We start from the raw sequence: 21,651 nt of genomic DNA on the forward strand, positions 1-21,651 counted from the left end.
CCTCCCGGAGATTCGTGGAGAAATTCTCCGCCATCCCTAGCAGGGCGACAATATGCAGCCTTGTTGTACTCTTTCCCCAATTTTGAACCAATCGGTTGTTCCATGTCTGGTTCTTACTGTTGCTTCTTGACCCTCGTACAGGTTTCTCAGGAGACAGGTAAGGTAGTCTGTTACCCCCATCTCTTTCAGAATTTGCCACAGTTTGTTGTGATCCACACAATCAAAGGCTTTAGCATAGTCAATGAAGCAGAAATAGACACTTTTCTGGAATTCTCTTGCTTTCTCCATGATCCAGCGAATGTTGGCGATTTGATCTCTAGTTCCTCTGCCTCTTCGAAACCCAGCTTGTACTCCTGGTAGTTCTCGGTTCAAATACTGCTGAAGCCTAGCTTGTAGGATTTTGAGCATCACCTTGCTGGCATGTGAAATGAGCGCAATTGTACGGTAGTTTGAACAGTCTTTGGCATTGCTCTTCTTTGGAATTGGAATGTAAACTGACCTTTTCCAGGCTTGTGGCCACTGTTGAGTGTTCCAAATGTGTTGGCATATTGAGTGCAGCACTTTAACAGCATCATCTTTTAGGATTTTAAATAGCTCAGCTGGAATACTGTCATCTCTGCTATCTTTGTTGTTAGTAATGCTTCCTAAGGCCCACTTGACTTCACTCTCAAGGATGTCCGGCTTAAGTTCAGTGACCGCACTATCATGGCTATCAGGGACATTAAGATCTTTCCTGTATAGTTCTTCTGTGTATTCTTTCCACCTCTTCTTAATCTCATCTGCTTCTGTTAGGTCCCTGCCTTCTTGGTCCTTTATCATGCCCGTCTTTGCACAAAACGTTCCCTTGAGATCTCCGATTTTCTTGAAAAGATCTCTAGTCTTTCCCATTCTGTTATTTTCCTCGATTTCTTTGCATTGTTCATTTAAGAAGGCCTTCTTGTCTCTCCTTGCTATTCTCTGGAACTCTGCATTCAGTTGGATATATCTTCCCCTTTCTCCCTTGCTTTTCACTTCCCTTCTTTCCTCAGCTACTTGTAAAGCCTCATCAGACAGCCACTTTGCTTTCTTGCATTTCTTTTTCTTTGGGATGGATTGAGTTGCTGCCTCCTGAACAATGTGATGGACCTCCATCCATAGTTCCTCAGGCACTCTGTCTATCAGGTCTAATCCCTTAAATCTATTCCTCACCTCCACTTTATATTCATAAGGGATATGATTTAGGTCATACCTGAATGTTTTAGTGGTTTTCCCTACGTTCTTCAATTTCAGCTGAAATTTTGCAAGAAGCAGCTCATGATCTGAGCCACAGTCAGCTCCAGCTCTTGATTTTACTGACTGTATAGAGCTTCTCCATCTTTGGCTGCAAAGGACTTAATCAATCTGACTTTGATATTGACCATCTGGTGATGTCCATGTGTACAGTCGCCTCTTGTGCTGTTGGAAAAGAATGTTTGCTGTGATCAGCATGTTCTCTTGGCAAAACTCTATTAGCCTTTGTCCTGCTTCATTTTGTACACCAAGGCCATGCTTGCCTGTTGTTCCGGGTATTTCTTGACTTCCTACTTTAGCATTCCAATCCCCTATGATGAAAAGGACATCTTTTTTTGGTGTTAGTTCTAGAAGGTGTTGTAGGTCTTCATCGAACCGATCAACCTCAGCTTCTTCGGCCTCAGTGGTTGGGGCATAGACTTGAATTACTGTGATGTTGATTGGTTTGCCTTGGATTCATACTGAAATCATTCTATCGTTTTTGAGATTGTACCCCAGTACTGCTTTTCCCACCCTTTTGTTAACTATGAGTGCTACTCCATTTCTTCTAAGGGATTCTTGCCCACAGTAGATACAATGGTCTCCTGAATTAAATCGCCCATGCTTGTCCAGTTTAGTTTGCTGATTCCCACTATTTCAATGTTCAGTCTTGCCATCTCAAGTCTGATGACCTCCAGCTTACCTTGATTCACTGAACTTGCATTCCAGGTTCCTAAACAATATTGTTCTTTACAGCATCGGATTTTCTTTCCACCACCAGACACATCCACAGCTGAGTGTCCTTTTGGCTTTGGCCCAGCCACTTCACTCTTTCTGGCGCTACTTGGAAATACCCTCTGCTCTTCCCCAGTAGTATATTGGACACCTTCCGACCTGAGGGGCTCCTCTTCCGGCGTCATATCTTTTAGCCTTGTGATATGTTCTGTGGGGTTTTCCTGGCAAGAATACCAGAGTGGGTTGCCATTCCTTCTCCAGTGGGCCACATTTTGTCAGAATTCTCCACCATGACCTGTCTGTCTTGGGTGGCCCTGCACGGCATAGCTTATGGCTTCACTGAGTTACGCAAGCCCCTTCACCACAACAAGGCAGTGATCCATGAAGGGGTATTCAACCATGTTAGTGCTTAATTAACACTGCCACCTCATTTTTTTTTCTTTTTCTGACAGGCTCCTCATCTGTAATGGCTAAATGGCAGGCAAGTACAACATGGTCACCTCCATGCTGAAACTAGCTGTACCTGTTGACTTTGGTTAAGATGGGTGAGAATTTCAGTTCAGGTCACTTTTGATAAGAATTTACCAAAATTAGTATTTGGGAGAGAGAGAGAGAGAGAGAGAGAGAGAGAACTGAGATTTAAAAAAATAAAATATGGGAGAATGCGAAATGGATGGATTCAGCCACCCTACTGCAAAGTGCTCTACATGGACTACTATTGAAGATTGTTAAGAGTACTCCAAAGTGGAGTAGCACAATTACTGGCTGGTGCTAACATAAAACATATGGGCTTCTTCATAAGAAGGTTTTATCCTGCTATTGAGATTGCTCACCCATGGAGGTTTGTGGGTCCTTTTCATGACATTGTCAGCCTCCAGGGCACATCCAGAGGTATTTCCCGGTTATTCCATGTTAACTAGATCTGGAAATAATGAAGTATTAAAATATGTTAGATTAATGTGCTATTAAAACAGCCACTAGATGGTGCTGTTTCATTGAGTTCTATTGAATCTTGAAAATTAAAAGCTTCCCCTCTCAGCAGTCATGTGGTTGCCATCTGGAAGCCTGCTGAAACATGGAAAGGCTCCAGAATGGGAGGACTGTGGATTTTTTTTTCCTTTAATGTAAAGGTAGCCTATCACACCATTGCTGAAAGAGTTGAACTGGCTGCCTTTTCCCCACTCTGGGCAAATTGAAGATACTGGAACTAAGCTTGTAATATCTTGCATTGCTATGAATGTTCTTGGACACTTAGATAATCAAGATGCCTTTGTTGCACAAGGTGAGGTTAGCATTTACAGGCAGAGCCTTCTCATGGCATCCCATGTGTAGAATGTCTTTCCCTACAAACACACAGGCCTTTCTTCAGTCTCTCTCTCAGGAAATAAGTTTATATTGTTTCTACTCTTTTGTGTGTATTTTAGCTTTTTGTTTTTGTTTTTGTTTTTTTACAATTATTGTATTATGTTTGTACAAGTAGGACCTGCATTTTGCCATTTTCCCCTCAACAATTGCCAGAATTATATAGCCACTGAGCATGACAAGTCCTCATTGGTCTGTTTTGGGTTTTTTTTCTAAATCTTTTTTGTTATTCTTCTTCAAACCTCAAGCTCCCCCAAACCTGCTGACACTTAGTTCCCTCATGTGCATGGATGGTGCCACTCGGGCTCCATAAGCAAGAGCTCAGTTGAGAAACAAAGGGAATTATGATATGTTGTGGTTGTTTCTGAGTTTGTAGACTCACATTGCATGGGAAGGAGGGATGTGTAAAGTAAATATAACATAAAATTAATTTTAGAAGCCCTCCATACACATGGAAGGCTATTGTGACAGAGTGAAACTAGGCTAAAATCCTATCTGACATTTAATTAATTAATTAATTAATTAATTAATTAATTTCATTTCTATACTGCCCAATAGCCGAAGCTCTCTGGGCGGTTCACAAAAATTAAATCCAAGCAACACACAATAAAACAATTTAAAATATACAGAACATTAAAACCACAATATAACAATACAACCACAATAAAACCTAGCAGTAGTGCAGGAGTTTAAAATACAGATTTAAAACAGCAAAGATAAAAATTTAGAAAGCTAAAATGCCTGGGAAAATAAAAAGGTTTTCACCTGGCGCTGAAAGGAATACAATGTAGGTGCCAGGCGAACCTCACTAGGGAGCTCATTCCAGAGCCGGGGTGCCACAACAGAAAAAGTCCTCCTCCTAGTAGCTACCCGCCTCACTTCCTTTGGCAGGGGCTCACAGAGAAGGGCCGCTGATGATGATCTTAAGGTCCAGGCAGGCACATATGGGAGGAGGCGATCCTTCAGGTAACCTGGCCCCAAGCCGTTAAGGGCTTTAAATGTTAACACCAGCACTTTGAATTGGGCCCGGAAATGTACTGGTAGCCAGTGCAGCTGGAAAAGTACTGGCGTAATATGAGCTCGCAGGCCAGTCCCTGTTAACAATCTTGCTGCCCTATTTTGGACCAGCTGAAGTTTCCGGACCGTTTTCAAAGGCAGCCCCACGTATAACGTATTGCAGTAATCCAGATGAGAAGTTATCAGAGCATGGATAACTGTAGCAAGGCTATCTCTGTCCAGATAAGGGCGTAGTTGGTATACCAGCCGAAGCTGATAAAAAGTGCTCCGTGCCACTGAGTTCACCTGTGCCTCAAGTGACAGTTCTGGATCCAAGAGCACCCCCAAACTACGAACCTGATCCTTTAGGGGGAGTGCAACCCCCTCCAGAACAGGTTGAATATCACCTAGCCGGGAAGACGAACCACCCACTAACAGTACCTCCGTCTTGTCTGGATTGAGTTTCAGTTTATTAGCCTGAATAAACTACAGGGACCAAATAAGGAACGCGAATGGCGGCTCCCTATGGGGGCCGCCATTTGCGTACGCAGGTTTGTTTGTTTTTTCAAAGTCACCCGTGATAGGCTACGTGACGATTAACGTAGCCTATCACAGCTGACTTTGCAGATCTAGCCATGATAGGCTACGCAAATCGTTACGTAGCCTATCACAGGGGCGGTTTTTTTGGTTTTTTTTCTTTTGAAGTTCGCGGCCGGGGAGACGGGGTGCTTCTCCCCAGCCTGAATTTCGGCTGGGCGAGGCGGGAAGCCTCCCCCCCGGCCTGAATTTCGGCCGGGCGAGGAGGGAAGCCTCCACCCCCCGGCCTGAACTTCGGGGGGAGCAGCAAAGCGCCTCCCCCCCACCGTGAAGCAAGCTGCGAGACCAGGTAAGTGACTTTCGTGCACCCCTAGCCATACCTCCCCCTGCCCGTGACCACAGTTATGGTGGCACCTCCCCCACCCCCTGAGTTGCCCAATAGTCCTCCCATGACATGTTATTTTGACATACACTAGGGATGGACAATTCTGTTTTGCTTTCTGTGACATCTGCATTTTATCAAGCAGAAGTCCATCCTATCCCATTTCCACATCTGTTTGTGATTTTTTTTAAAAAAATAATCAGTACAAATATTTTATGCATTTTCATGAGCATGAAAATATGTATGGTTTTTGTACACAATTTCCTCCTAATATACACATTTTTGGTGAGGCCCCCCCATATGCCTTTTTGTACACTATTTCCCCTAAAGTATGTAATTCTGTGTACATTTTTAGATTAGATAATTCCATTGCAAAACTAGGGGAAATGTGAACACCATCACGTGTTAGTTTGGGAAATGTGCATTAGGTCAGTTTGTATTAAAATGTGAACCAAGTGAACTGCTCCTCCATCTCTACCATATACATTGTTGATAACAGAACAAAATTTTACCACCATTTTATGTGTTCCTCAGAACTTTGGCTCCCCTAAAGTTACATTTCACCTGGGAATGTGAGCTGGTAAGATGTACTCAAGGGATGCTCTAAGAACATTATACTGTCTGTTAATGAAACTCAGACACGTGCAGGGAAATAATCTTGTTTTGTTTTTATGTGCTTGAACAATTGATCTTTATTGTATTTCTTGATGATAACCATACTGTACTATGCACAACTATTTAATAAAAGAAAAATGTAAAACAAACACCTCTATTGATCTGGACAAGGAGTGGTGCCCATCTGCTATTAAGCTATCATGGGGCCTTAAATGTCCAACCACAGTTCTTAAAAGCCCTGCCTTCTTCTGGTTCTAATCTAATCAAGCCTTACTGTACTACCTATTGAATTCTCCACTGAGAGCTTTAAGAAGTAAAGGGCATTGCACATCATATGTTCCATTCTTTTGTTAAACAAGCAAAGGGCAATGTTATTTGTATGTGTCTGGAAATCCCATTCCCTGTCATCTAATGGTGCCAGGAATTCCTGGGTTCTGGTTTGCTTTCCATTCCCCTCCCCCATTTATTAGTTTCCCCATTGTGTTTTTCTCAAAGCATAACTCTCTTCTCCAATCTCCCAACAAAGCATCAAGGAGTAGTAATATCTTTGTCCTCTCTTCTATTTCCTTCTCCTGTTATCTCCAAATACTACTGCAATTCCCTTTTTCCTCCCCCTTTCCTCAGAAGCTAAAAGGTATACTGTGTAGTCAGTCTACTCACTCCACAACCTGTCCTTCTTCCTGTCTCTTCCTTTCTGTTGTGTGTTATGGTGCTATTAATAAACTTCATTTTCTGAAAAGTTGGATCTCCTCTTCATTGCCTCCCCATGAATACCTTACAAGGGCACTCTGCTTCCCAGACAAAACAATCCCAGTTATGCAAGCTTGGTTCCCTGGTTTTTTTTCAATGGTACTAGTTTAAAACAATATTTCTTTTTAAAAATACAACCAATTTTATTAAAACCCAGAAATAACATGCCTTCAGGTCCCCTGAAAACCATTAAACCCCTTAGAACAATAAAACTATAAGACTGATCCCTAGGTAAAAATGTAACAGGTCAGTTGCTATCCCCCAATGTCTGCTGACATGGGAAAAACTTTATTGGCCTCCTAAAGCTAGCAACAGACCAGGTCCAATTCACTTCTCTGGGAAGGAGTGGGTGACTGGGTGACTTTGGGCCAGTCACAGACTCTCAGCCCAACCCACCTCACAGGGCTGTTGTTGTGAGGATAAAATGGAGGAGGACTATGTACGCCGCCTTGGGTTCCTTAAGGAGGAAAAAAGGCAGGATATAAATGTAATAAATAAATAAATAAAACAAATAAACAATAATGGAATAAAAACAGCATCCAACCCAACAGACCCGCTCACATACCAAAGGCCTGCTTGAATATAAAGGTATTTGCCTGCTGGAGGAAGGACAGGTTGAGGACATAGAGAGAATCGATTGAAAGGAAACTTTGGGGTTCACATTAGGGATGTACGAAAGTCACTTACCTTTTACGAAATTTGATTTGTGTGGGGGGGAGGCGCTCCATCCCTCCCCCTGAAATTCTGGCTGGGGGGAGGGGTCCCATCCCTCCCCCCTGAAATTCTGGCCGGGGGGAGGTGCCCCGTCCCTCCCGCCACGAATCCTGGGCGGCCGGGTCTGCAAATGGCGGCGGCCGTAGCCGCCGCCGTTTGCATCCCTGCAGTCAGCCGTGATAGGCTACGTAAATGTTTACATAGCCTATCACGGCTGAGTAAAAAAAACAACAACAACCACACATATGCAAATGGCGGCGCCCATGGGCCATTTGCGTTCCTTATTTTGGCATGTCTAGTCTACGTAAACATTTACGTAGACTACGGCGAAAATAAGGGGAACACAAATTGCGTAGCGTCTACGCGATTTGCGTTCCCCTTATTTTCGCCGTCTTAGTCTACGTAAATGTTTATGTAGACTAGATGTGCCAAAATAAGGAACGCAAATGGTGGCGCCCATGGGCGCCGCCATTTGCATATGCACGTGTTTGTTTGTTTTTTAAGTCAGCTGTGATAGGCTACATAAACATTTACGTAGCCTATCACGGTATTTTTTAAAAATCTTGCTGTGATAGGCTACGTAAATCTTTACGTAGCCTATCACATTTTTTTGTTTGTTTGTTTTTTTACTGGAAATGGCGGCGGTGGCAGCCGGTCAGAAGACCAGCTGCCGCCACCGCCGCTGCCGAACCGCCGCCAGAGCCGCCGCCGCCAGGAAGATTCACCCAAGGTAAGTCCCGTCCTGGGGGGGCGGGGGGGGCAGACCATTTCGCCACTGATTTTGTGGGGCCGAATGCGCTGGCATTCGGCCTCCCTGAGATTCGTGGCGAAATTCTCTGACATCCCTAATTTACGTAGGCTAAAACGGTGAATCAAAAAGGGATGCAAATAGCGCCTGCTACGCTATTTGTGTTCCCCTTTATTTTTGCCGTCATAGTCTATGTAAATATTTACGTAGATTCAGACAGCGAAAAATAAGGAACGCAAATGGCGGCGGCCATAGCCTCCGCCATTTGCGTACGCGGTTTTTTTTTTCCCCAGAGCCCTCTGCGGCCGGAAATCCGGCTGCGGATGGCTCTGGCCTGGCCAAGCCTGGCCGGCTGCTCCGCAGAGCTGCCACGGAGCACAGCCGGCCATCGAGGATTCCGGCGGGGAGGAACAGATCGCCTCCCCCCTGTCCAGGATTCCGGGAGGAGGGACGGAACGCCTCCCCCCCACCATCAATATAATCCGTGAAAGGTAAGTCACTTTTTTACATCCCTAAGATCTGTGGATTCTGTCCAGGATAGAAAATCTATCACATGTTCCACACAAAATAAGACCTGTTGGAAAGAGAAAGAATTCCTGCTGCCTAGTCATAACTATGTTTAATATCCCAAATGTCTCCACTGATTTCTATGGGAAGCAGTCACTTCCTCCCCATTAGACAAAACGTGGTGATGTTTGTGGCTGGGCTTGTTATTTAAGTTTCCCCAAATGTACCCAAGGTAGCATGTTCACCCAGGTGTAGGGATGCTGGAGAAATTTGAGATGGATTAAAATGAGCTCAGCTTTCTAAGAATCCGGCCTGCAAATCTTCTGCAGAGTGCCCCCCTCAGGCCGTGCAGGGTCCGTGGACTTCCCCATTTGTATTTTACTTTCCCAAAATTTACGCATATAAATCTGTAGAAAAATACGTAAGTTTCTACTGAGGAAAGGTTAAATGGAATAGGGGACAATTTTCGCGGTGGGGGGGAGGCGCTTCGCTTCTCCCCCCGAAGTTCATGTGAGCAGGGGGTGTCTTCCCGCCTCGCCCCCGGCCGAAATTCGGGCCGGGGAGAAGTGCCCCGTCTCCCCGGCCGCGAACTTCAACAGAAAAGTAAAAACAAACAAACACGCCCCGTGATAGGCTACATAATGATTTACGTAGCCTATCACGGCTAGATCTGCAAAGTCAGCCATGATAGGCTACGTTAATTGTCACATAGTCTATCACGGGTGACTTTAAAAAAAAAAAAAAGGGCGTACGCAAATGGCGGCCCCCATAGGGAGCCGCCATTCGCGTTCCTTATTTGGTCGCTAATAGCGTTGCCCTTATTTTTGCCGTAGTCTACGTAATCTTTACGTAGACTACAGCGACCAAATAAGGAACGTGAATGGCGGCTCCCTATGGGGGCCGCCATTAGCTGTACGCCTTTTTTTTTTTTTAAAGTCACCCGTGATAGGCTACGTGACGATTTATTATACGTTAATAATAGCCGCCCCCGCCCGATCGAAGCCCTGCCGAACCGCCGCTGCGACCCGCCACTGGGAGCGACATTCGGGAAAGGTAAGTCCCATCCCGGGGGGGGGGCGGGGGGCGGGAATTTCTCCCCGAAACTGCTTCGGGGGGCTGAATACTTTGGCACTCGGTCCCCTGAAGTTTCAGTGAGAAATTTCTCTGACACCCCTAGGGACAATGCAGTAAATGTTACATACTGAGGTAAATTATGAAAATACTTACGTAAATACTTATGTAAAGACTTATGTAAATATTTCTGTATTTTTCCGCATGACAGAAAAAATTATTCGCATCTGTCTGTGGGCACATGATGGAACAAAAGGCACTTGACAATCTGCCAAACACAGATGGAGCAGATTTTACACAGTCTGTACATCCCTACCCAGGGGTAGGGATGGCAAAGAATTCCACCACGGATTTCAGTCAGGCTGAATGCAATGGTATATTGCCCCCAAAACCTGTGGAGGAATGGCCTCCTACCCCCAGCCCCCCCACAGAATCCCCCCCAGGATGAAGCTTACTAGGGGTGGATGTTCCGGTGGCAGCGGCTCCGGTGGCGACTCCGGCGGCAGCAGAGGCAGCTGGTCTCTTGGCCGGCTGCTGCGGACTCAAATGGTGGCCACCGTAGTGGCTGCCATTTGTGTCCGGCCAGGCTGCTGTGATAGGCTACATAAGTATTTATGTAGCCTATCACAGCAAAGGCAGCCACGGAAATGGCAGCCACCACACCATTTGCGTAGCTGCCTTTGCTGTGATAAGCTATGTAAATATTTACGTAGCCTATCACGGCAAGCTAAAAAAAAAAAAACAGCATACGCAAATGGCGGCTACAGCGGCCGCCATTTGTGTTCCCTTTTTTTCGCTGCTTTAGCCTACGTAAATATTTACGTATGCTATTACGGCGAAAAAAGGGGAACACAAATACCATAGTGGGCACTATTTGCATTCCCCTTTTTTTCGCCGTAATAGTTTACATAAATATTTACGTAGGCTAAAACGGCAGGAAAAAAAGGAATGCAAATAGCGCCCACTATGCTATTTGCATTCCCCTTTTTTTGCCATAATAGCTTACGTAAATATTTACGTAGGCTAAAACAGCAAAAAAAGGGAACGCAAATGGCGGCCGCCGTAGCCGCCGCCATTTGTGTACGCTGTTTTTTTTTTCTGGAAGGCTGCCCAGCAGCCAGATGTCTGGCTGCGGGCAGCCCTGGCTGGCGGCTACGCGGAATCTCTGCGGAGTGGAGCCGGCCACATTAGGATTTCAGGGGGAGGTGCGAAGCGCTTCTCCCCCACCGCAAATCACCCCATCGAAAAGGAAAGTTACTTTCATACATCCCTACCCAGGGGACCAAAAAAAAGAGGCCAGGGGGAGGTAGGAGTCTAAAGCAAGCAAAGGTCAGGCAGACTGTTAGTCTAGCAATTAAGTCTAAAGTTGAGGGAAATTCTGTGGTGGTGTCAGCTGGGATTGGGGATGGAACGTCGAGGAAGAAAGGAGGTATTAGACAAGTCCCTAGTCATTCCAGCCATTCCCAATCCTGAACGTTTTAGTTCTATATCGTGCAGCAGGAAAAGGTTTCAGTGAGTCCAAACAGTGCTAACAGTGCTGGCTATAACCCTGATTAGAAGCATGCCTGCTAGAGGAATACACTGCAATGTTTTGTTGCCGGTGCCCAGTTCCATTTAATATAAAGAAAATGAAAGACTTTATTAAAATGTACAACTCTGAACTTCTCTGAAAGCAGATGTTTGAAAGGATCCTCTCTTCATGATAACCTAAGTTATTTCTTACATTACTGGAAACTTTCATCATCATCATACATTCATTTGAACAAAAATGTAAGAAGAAATAAATATCCAGACTTAAAATAAACCAAAGAAAATAACAATATTGTAAAAGTCCATCAGTAATTTTTGAGTGGTAATGGACATTGATTTTACTACATTAATTTTCACTCGGGGATGCAGCAATAATTAATGAAAGTAATTCAATTGAACCACACAAAGAAAAGGTGTATCTGAAGATCATCAAGTTATACGACGCTGAATTTCAGGCATTACAGTGAAATGAATAGATATTATAGGAATCACTGAAGTCAATAAAAACATTGGCTTGAGCTTAGATAAAGCATTTTCCCAAAGACACATTTTGAAACAGCATTTCCATATAGATAGAAAAACTTCATTTTTGTGATTAATATTGTTTGAGTGGGCTAGAAGCTTTGAGAACATCAGAATGAAGACAAAATGCACACATCCCAGCTCAGTAGTTCCAACATGCATATTTGGACTCTCTAGCTCATAAAGAGCTCCATGTGAGCAGGTGATCCTTATTTAAGTCACTGATCTGTCCTATTGTATGTGTTGAGCATTCTCAGATGTTGCAATGATCAGAACATGATGACATTGTACAGTTGAAGAAGGACTCTAGCACAAGACTTTGCTGCACATGCAAATTACTCAACATTACAGGGGTAGAGAGCCCTTTATGCCTATAAGGTTGAATCATTGCCCCTTTAAGGCAGCCATGGATGGAACATTAGATTCGCAGAACTAAGTAACCTAGGGATGGCCGAGAATTCCTCCCCGAAACTTTGGGGGACCGAGTGCCAACGCATTCGGCCCCCCAAAATTGGTGGGGAAATTCTCCGCCGGCCCCCCCCGGGATGGGACTTACCGTGGCCAAATGTCCCTCTCAGCGGTGGGTCCCGGCGGCGGTTCGGCGGCGTTTCATCAGGGGCGGGGGCGGCAGCCGGCAGTCGCCATTGCAAAAAAAAAAAGTAAAGTAAAAAAACAACAACACACCCCCGTGATAGGCTATGTAACAATTTACGTAGCCTATCACGGCTAGATTTCCAAAGTCAGCCATGATAGGCTACGTTAATCGTCACGTAGCCTATCACGGGTGACTTTGAAAAAAAAAAGCACGTACGCAAATGGTGGCAGCCCATGGGCGCCGCCATTTGCGTTCCTTATTTTGGCACGTCTAGTCTACGTAAAGATTTACGTAGACTAAGGTGAAAATAAGAGAACGCTATTTGCGTTGCCCTTATTTTCGCCGTAGTCTACGTAAAGCTTTACGTAGACTACAGCGACCAAATAAGGAACGCGAATGGCGGCTCCCTATGGGGGCCGCCACTTGCATACCCGCTTTTTTTTTTTAAGTCACCCGTGATAGGCTACGTGACGATTAACGTAGCCTATCATGGCTGACTTTGCAGATCTAGCCGTGATAGGCTACGTAAATCGTTACGTAGCCTATCACGGGGCGGTTTTTTTTTTTTTTACTTTTCTGTTGAAGTTCGCAGCCGGGGAGATGGGTTGCTTCTCCCCGGCCTGAATTTTGGCTGGGGGCGAGGAGGGAAGCCTCCCCTCCTGCCTGAATTTCAGCCGGGCGAGGTGGGAAGACACCCCCCGCTCGCATGAACTTCGGGGGGAGAAGCGAAGCGCCTCCCCCCCACCGCGAAAAAAGCTGCGGGACAAGATAAGTGCCTTTTGTACATCCCTACCTATCACTAGGTCACCATCATGCATTAGTCCAGGAATAGCTATGCCTCTGAATAATGGCATAGTAAGGTAGTTAGATAGGGGATATAGGTATTGCTGGACAACTGCGAGATAGCGACATACTGAGATAACAAGATGGGGGGAGGTCTAGGTACTGCTGACAAAAGTGTGATTTTGGTTAAACACTTTAATTTTTTAAAAGAAGTTAGAGGCTGCCCGGAGGACACCTATACTTTGTGGGGATGGCCACCAGAGTTTACTGGTAGGCATAGTGAAGTAAATGCCATGAGGCAGGGCAGAGCTCTGATGGCCAGCCCTGAAATGGCGGAAACAGCAGGGAAACACAGGCAAGGAAAGAACTTTGGGCAACTGAGGTCAGTGAGGTCAGTGAGCTGAAAGACACATCCCTGGGCAGGGCTATCATGCTGGAGTGAGTGCGGAGGGTGGTGCACACCGCAACAGAGGGGCAGACAAGCCGAATTAAGGAAAACATTTGGACTAAAAGTAGTCTCTGAAGAACCAGCTTTTCAGTGCAAAATTCTGGAGTGGCTGCTGGATGGCCACAACATCATGGATCCTTAACAACATCCAAGTGCAGCCAGCTCAGAGTAAGTTGCTCGTGGAACCCCCCCAAAGAGCTCTCACTATCTGTGCTTTCATACTTGTTCTGGGCAGAGGTTGGGGCTCCAATGAGTGATCAGACAACTATCTCCCAATCAAAAATGGTGTGTGTGGGTGGTTAGACCACCCATTCACCAATTAAAATTAAGGTGTCTATCTATCCCCCTACAATCTCATGTTTTACACCCATAGTTTTGGAAATATCTCCAGCATTATCAATAACAGTTTAATTGGAGGCTTCCTAAAATGTTGCTAAAGGTCTAGCATCTGAGCATGTTATCTTGATTAATGTGTTTCTCTTCTCTGAGCCAGAGAAGAATTTGGGGCCCTGTATTGCTCACCTCTTCTTTGAGGTGAGCGTTACAAGCCCCTCTAGCTCCATCTGGACTGAGTCCAGGGAACATTACCATTTTCCACAAGGATGGTTGTTGTTGTTGTTGTTTTACTACAGCATTTTTGTGCTTTTTTTTCAAATTGTGCATTTTTGTATGCAACCACCCATTGACTGAAGTGTGTCTTTACACATTTTTTTAAAATATGCACATATGCCTTTGCACACTTTTCAATTGTGTGCATTTTTCCAGACAAGTTTTTCCTGGTCCGCAGAATGCGTCACAACAACTCTGGAAATGTATGGATTTCTGGATGCAAATTTTGCACATCAGTTTCCATGTGGTATAGATTAGAGAAATCTGAAATAAAGAAAAGTACAACAGAGTGGATTTATTAAACATCCCTATTTCTTTTTAAAAGTATTATACATATCCGTGGAATTTGTTTGTTTTGACCTTAGTTTAACTCAAAAGCATGCAACTCACACTTACTCCACCCCAGGTTGCGCACAGCTGAGACCAGGTGTAATCACTCAAGTCCACTTTTCAGCAGAATATAGCCTTTGTATATGAATATTTCATAGCATGCACTTCTTTGCTAAAATAAATGAAGGCAATATTTGCTGCTCTGCTTTCAGAATTCACTGGGGGGGGGGGAGATCATGTAGCCACAGCCAGTCTTAATCTATGCAATGAAGGCCACACACCTTTCCTGTTGTTTGACTACACCTCTCAGCTTGACGTGGACAAACAGTTATATTATGTTTTTCCTCTTCACTGCACAGTACACAGCTATCAATCTTTGCCAAACAAGGTCTCAGCTTCAGTGATCCAGGTTCTGAAGACTCCTGCCTGAAAGTATATATTATTGAACATGTGAACATGTTGTCGTATGCATATGTAGAAGTTCTTATAAGCTCTCTTGTCTAGTTTATTCATCTGTTTCCATGGCTACCAAGTTCCATTTCAGGATATCTTCAGAGAGCTTCAGCTATTGGGCGGTATAGAAATGAAAATAAATAAATAAATAAATAAATAAATATCTCTCACTTTCAAGAAAAGGATGCCTGGTCATTAGGATTCTTATTGAACAGTTTGAGACTTGATTTTTTCTCTCTCTTCACATAAAATACCTTTGTTAACTAATGCTTCACCTAGTTCTGCATTGATTTTTGTATATTATTTTTTAAGCGGTACAGCTAAAAATAAGTGTCTTATATCTTATGTGGTCATTTTAAATAAAGTATACCATTAGATCATGAAGTTATTTTTCAGCAAACAATGATTCACTGAGAAAGATTCATGCCAAAATTACAATGAGAAATAGATATTAAAATTATAATTCAAATGGAAGATTTTGTTAAAAATAGAACTATTGAGTCTGTTCAGTGATGGTCACTGGATAATGTGATCATCTATGTGGAAGAGTCCAAAAAAGGGATATCATGCGATTCTGGTGCATCTCTGGATTGGTCCTGAATGGGGGGTGGGGAGGGTTGAAGATCTGCATTATTAACTATATTATACTGCCTTTGCATTTGGATGACAGCATCAAATGGATACAGTTGAGTTTATCTCTATATCTGCCATACCCCAAACTACTCAGCTCTTGAGTATGGTTGTACAGAATTTGTAAAATCTGTTCCACCCATGTTTAGTGAATTTTCAGCTGCCTTTTGTTCCATCCTCCACTCATTGACAGAATCAAGTTTTTTTTCCCAATTTCCCAAATTTGTGCACACAAATTTGCACTTGCAAAAATGTGCAAATCTCCCCCCCCCCAAAAAAAAACCTTTTTAAATGACCATGCTGGTCCTGGAGCTGCGTGGTCATTTTAAAATGCTTTTTCTTTTTTAAAACAACGTTGCTTTAGACAAAGAGTTTATCGTTCAGGCACACCTAAGACAGCCTTCTTTTGGGAAGACCCTAGGAAGAGGAAGTGTTTTGGCTGAAAGTATGGAGATGGAAGATTTCAATTTTTAAAAAAATATGTAAATATTTATGAAAAATAGTTATTCTTATGGAGGTTATGCAGACTCACAGAGACAGCTGGGCACCAGAATTACGGTTTTTGGTATGGATTTATCTTCGTAATTTTTGGAGCGGAAAAAAAGGAGAAGAATTCCAGGGGCTTGTGAACGGCGGAATGGAGCACTGGCCGCAAACTGCAGAAGTCAAGCGGCACTGAAGGTGCACAATTCGTACATCCCTATAAGATTTGTAGATTGCATTTGATAGAATTGAAATACAAGGAGATTTTTTTAAATAACAAACAACAAAACACCTATCACAGGGGATTGAATGGTTAGAAACACCTTTAAACAAAGCAGTGAAGCAAGCAAAAAGAAAATAAAAACAGTTAATTCCCATATTAATTTAATGAGGGGATAACAAATCATTATTTAAAATAAATAAATAAATAAATAAATAACATCTCCATTAAATGTGATTAGTCACTACGTTCTGCTTTAGTCCTGCTTGCTTTGATTTTCTTTCCCCTTCACATCTTTTGGGAAATGGTTCGAAGCTAATCCCTAGTCAGCCATGCAAACTGTGGTAGAATGAGAACATAAGAACATAAGAAAAGCCATGCTGGATCAGACCAAGGGTCCATCTAGTCCAGCATTGTGCTCACACAGTGGCCAACCAGCTGTCGACTGGGAACCCACAAGCAGGACATGAACACAACAGCATCCTCCTGCCCATGTTCCCCAGCAACTGGTGTACAAAGGCATACTGTCTCTGATACTCATTATCAGTATCAATAAGGGCTGCAGTTTTCACTGAGACCAATGGATTCCTACCTCTGGGCTGCTGGTAGCCATTTCTGTAATAGAGGGATAAGGAATGTGTGGCCCTGCAGATGTTTATGGATTGCAAGTCCCATGTCTCATCCACCAATATCTGGAGGGCCACACATTCCCCATCCCTGCTCTAATAACTGCATAAGTGTTATAATCTAGGTATTAGTTCATTTAGAAGCAGCAAACAAAACCATGATATCTCCATGGGAGGAGTGCAGTGTTATAGGCAATCAAGTACTTGTGGAAGGATTATGCGATAGTTTTAGTTTTCTGCCAAGAAGGCTGGTGAGAGAAGCACATAACTTTAGTGGGCAGATTGCACTGCTGTTTAGATAGAACTAGGAATAGGAATGGCAATGACTCCATCACAGTCAGAGCATGAGAATATGGTCACCACCACAAACACAATTTGATATGCAGAATTCATCTTCTATTTTCTCCAAACAGGAGGTCGCTAGCATTCATGGTTGCTACCAGGGGTGTACGAACCCCACCTACCTGGGTCCTCTGGGGGGTCCGCGGGGGAGGCGATCTGGGCCTCCCCCCGGAATCCTCCCCAGCCAGCTCCGTTCCACGGTGAGTCTGCAGAGCCACCAGCCAGGGCGTAGTCTATTTTTCTTCAAGACAACTTGAAGAAAAATAGGAAAAATAAAATCACACTGTGTCACTCTTCCTGCTATTCATGATTTGAGCAGCACTTAATTCATGCTGTTATGATTTATGAAGGACTGGCCAAGGAAAGCAAGAAGAAAATCAAGTGTTTAAGTTCTCAGATTTTAAGGTGTGCCTTTGAAAATGGTAGCATCACCTAAAGTATTTCCCTTACAAATTAAACCATGATTACTCTGATATCTCTTGACATTTTTATGACAACCTTAGTATGCCCATAGGTTCCAGTATTGAAGAAAAGATAACCAGAGCTTTGACAATGACAAAAGCAAATCAAGTCTTCTTTTTATCAAGGCATAGTATTATATATATGCATGTCTGATAATTCTGAAGGATTGTGTTTTTGCTTAGCAGCTCTCTCATCTGTGCATTAATCTACTAATCCCATTCTGTGCATTTTTGTCTATTTTCTTTTGAAATCCTAATATGCAAAAATAATTAACCTCTTTGCAACAGCGCCTATGCCATTTCTGCACAGTTATTATTTCTGTGAAGACTTGTATTATTCCTTCATCAGGTCTGATACATTTTCATGAAAGGCAACTTGGGCTAAATTATTTATACTTTGTGGTGGTGGTTATAATTATGTGTGAACATGGCTATCCCTTCAGTTTGAAGAAGTAAGTTTTAAATAAATTCCCTGGGTTAATGTATATGTTGCACTAACAGAAATCCACTAGTGCAATGGCACTTTCACTTCTCTCCCCCATGAAGCGGAGCTGGCTGGGCAGGATTCCGGGGGGAGGAACAGATCGCCTCCCCCCCCATTGAAGATTCTGGAGGGAGGAATGGATCACCTCCCCCCACCTGTGGAACCCGGCGGAGCCAGGTAAGTGGGGCTTTGTACACCCCTAGATAACACACAGAGGTGGTTTTTTGCAGCTGCAGCAGCCCGGCCACAGCCAGAACTCTGGCTGTGGCTGGCCCTGGCCGGTAGCTCTGTGAAGCTGCCATGGAGTGGAGCTGGTCAGGGGAGGATTCCAGGGGGAGGGATGGAGCACCTCCCCCCCACTGCCGATGCCCTGGAACGGATGGGTGAGTAGGATTCGTACATCTCTACTCCATACTAAATCCAGAGTCTTTGTCTTGGTTAATGCTACTGTTTATGGTTCCAGGAATAAGCCTTAGAAATAGATGCTGCTAGCTTAGCCCCCTATTTCAGTAGTCTTACAGGTGTTGTGTAAGAGAGTCCCCTGGCTCAGGCTGAGTTGGACGTAAGGGGTGGTGGCAGCCTACTGCGCTGGGTTGGTGTTCAGCCTGAGCAACCTTTTGTCCCTGCCTCTCTGTACTACATTTCCCAATATACTGACCATTGGTAATGATGGCTGGGTCTGATGGGAGTTGGTCCAAAACATCAGGAAGGAACCAGGCTGAACAAGACTATTGTAGCCGAACATATACACTTACAATGATTCTTAGGCTGTAATCTGATATCCACTTATCTGAGAATAAGTCCCATTCAAGTCAGCGGTACTTATTTCTGACACGTATAGAATTGTGCCATTAATCAAGGGAGATCCTGGTGAGTTTTGCTTCAAGCAAGCACCACTTGACAATTTCAGTGGGAATATTACAGTTTGCTGTGTACAGCAAAAACTGGATAGGATTTGGTGCAAAGGCTCATGAACACAGGCACTTTTTAAGGCTGTGTTGCACTTGTACAGCAGATCATCCCAGTTGTTTTCAGGAGTGTACAGAAAAATAAACCTATTATTAACTGACTGAACTTGGGGCAAAGCACCTCAATGCCAATCTGTAAATACATTCAGAACATAAGAAGAGACCTGCTGGATCAAACCAAGGGTCCATCTACTCCAGCATTCTGTTCCCACAGCAGCCAAGCCGCTGTCAAGCAGGAACCCACAAGCAGGACAGGAGCACAACAGCACCTCCAACGTTAATTCAAGCATTAATGTTGCCACTCCTATGAGTTGCCCCATCACCTCTCTGCTCTGTATGCATCTTACTAGCACAAGATTTTGCACTGTGCAGATGTGCTCATGCAACACTGCAGCTGCACTCATGCAATAGTACTGGCACATTTGTGTAGCGTTAACTCATAGTGTGATGTGCTAATAAAGTGTGTACAAAGCAGCGAGGTGGTGGAGCAACTCAGGGGTGGCAACATTAGCCCCAGGTTTGGGGTGTTCCTCTTTCTGCACTTGTATACATTTGACTTTGTTTTTGGTTCTAAAACATTTAATTTCACATGGCAATGTCCTTTATATTATTGTACATCACTTTCAGTACTCAAAAGGAGCTGGAAATGGGACCTATACATTGTTTTTTAAAACAAACAAACATATAATAAGTGCAATCCTATTGTTCTCAACAGGATAAAGGTGAAAGTTTGTTATGGAAGATAACATGAGTGTTGACTAAAAGAAAAAAAAGAAAGAAAAAGAAAAGAAAAAGAGTGCCAAAGACCACAAGAAGCCTGCAAGGAATCTTTAACAAGACCATCAAGGAATCTTTAACAAGAGCATCATGATGCATGATACAGAATGGCAATTTTAAATTGTCTTTAGAAAATGCATCCGATTTATCTATTTTAAGGAGGGCTGCAATTTTTAATCCATTGATCAGTTAGATTAATGGATTAAAGCACACACACAACCTTTTGATCCACTGATTCTGATTTCTGTGATAAGAGTAACTCTAGATGATAAACCACTGAGCACTGAGATAGCAACAGAGACTTTCCATGTGCTTTATAGTCTGTACCTATCTGGTACTGGAGGCTGTTGGGAAATAACAGTGGGTTAGATCATGATGAGCTAGCAATATTTCCAGTGAGTCTTAACAAGGGAAAATGTGCTGTTCAAATATGGTAGTTGGAATATTGACAATTCCAGGTGCATGTGTACTGCTGATTAGAGTACATCAAGAGAAAGCTGAGTAGAGAAACTGGATCCTATCAGCCTCATGTAGCTAAGACGAAGCTGGCTTCTGATCAATAGTAATGCTAACAGGAAAAAAAATCCAGGGATTAATTTCAGTTTGCTAAAATATATTTGTATTTGTCAAACAGTCACAATTGATGTGTGTAAATGCCTATTTATTATCTTAGTTTATGCTTGCATGGTTTGCTTTTTAAAACTTCCAGTACCATATATTCATGATTTAGGATATAAGAGGAACTCATTTAGCTCATAAATATTAATTGCTCCATAGGCATTAGCCTATATTTGAACATTGGTGGGGAAGTGCTGATCATTACACTGTTTTTGTTAATGTATTTCTAGGAGCAGAAAAACTATGGATATATATGGCCTGATTTAGAGAATACTAGTATGAAAGGTGTAACACATTAATTTTCAGTCTAATATTTCAAGTGCCATAAACTGCACTGAAACAGCATAATCAGCCTGCACTATATTAACTGTGCTGCATAATTTCAACTAAGAGATTTTTGGCATCTTCCAACCAGCCTTGACTAGGGAAAAACATAAACTAGATTAATACCATATGGCAGCAGTACTGCAAACATAACTAAAACATAAGAGAGTTCACAGCACAATCCTATACGTGCCTACTCAGAAGTAAGTCCCATTGAGTGCAATGGGGTTTACTCCTGGGTAATTGTCACTAGAATTGCAGAAGAAATGTTGAATGAGTTCTTCACATGTGGTAAACTGGGGCACTTTAGATGTGTGAATGAATGGAATACGGTTTTCAGGTCTGTTTTCCAAGCCCTGAGAAAGGAATTTTCACAGAAAATCCAGCTTCCTATTCAAAAGTTGGACAACTCTGTTTCCACTTCCAGTCCTTCAATATTGCCAATTGCTCACTTTAATTAAAGCCTCTCAGCCTCTGGATGTTCACTCATAGACCACATCATGGATCGTGTAGTCTTGGACCCGCATAAACAGCTGTTCTTCTACATCTGTATTTTACTTGCAAAAACAGAGAACTGTTGATTGGTGCAAAAGAGCTAAAATATAGCAGTGGGAAAAACTCACACATCTTGATTTAGAATGGATTAGGTCTTTCCAAGACATTTTGGGAAATTTTCAGGAAAAAAAACATCAAAAAGACCATGTCCAGGGGTGCTCTTTAATCATTCCTGGCACTCTCATCTGCCATCTTCTCTTCTCCCCCATCTACCATGTTGAGGATGGG

Source organism: Heloderma suspectum, chromosome 3 (assembly GCF_057233095.1).
Source record: "Heloderma suspectum isolate Gila_16-S chromosome 3, 16-S_ref, whole genome shotgun sequence".
Taxonomy (NCBI): domain Eukaryota; kingdom Metazoa; phylum Chordata; class Lepidosauria; order Squamata; family Helodermatidae; genus Heloderma; species Heloderma suspectum.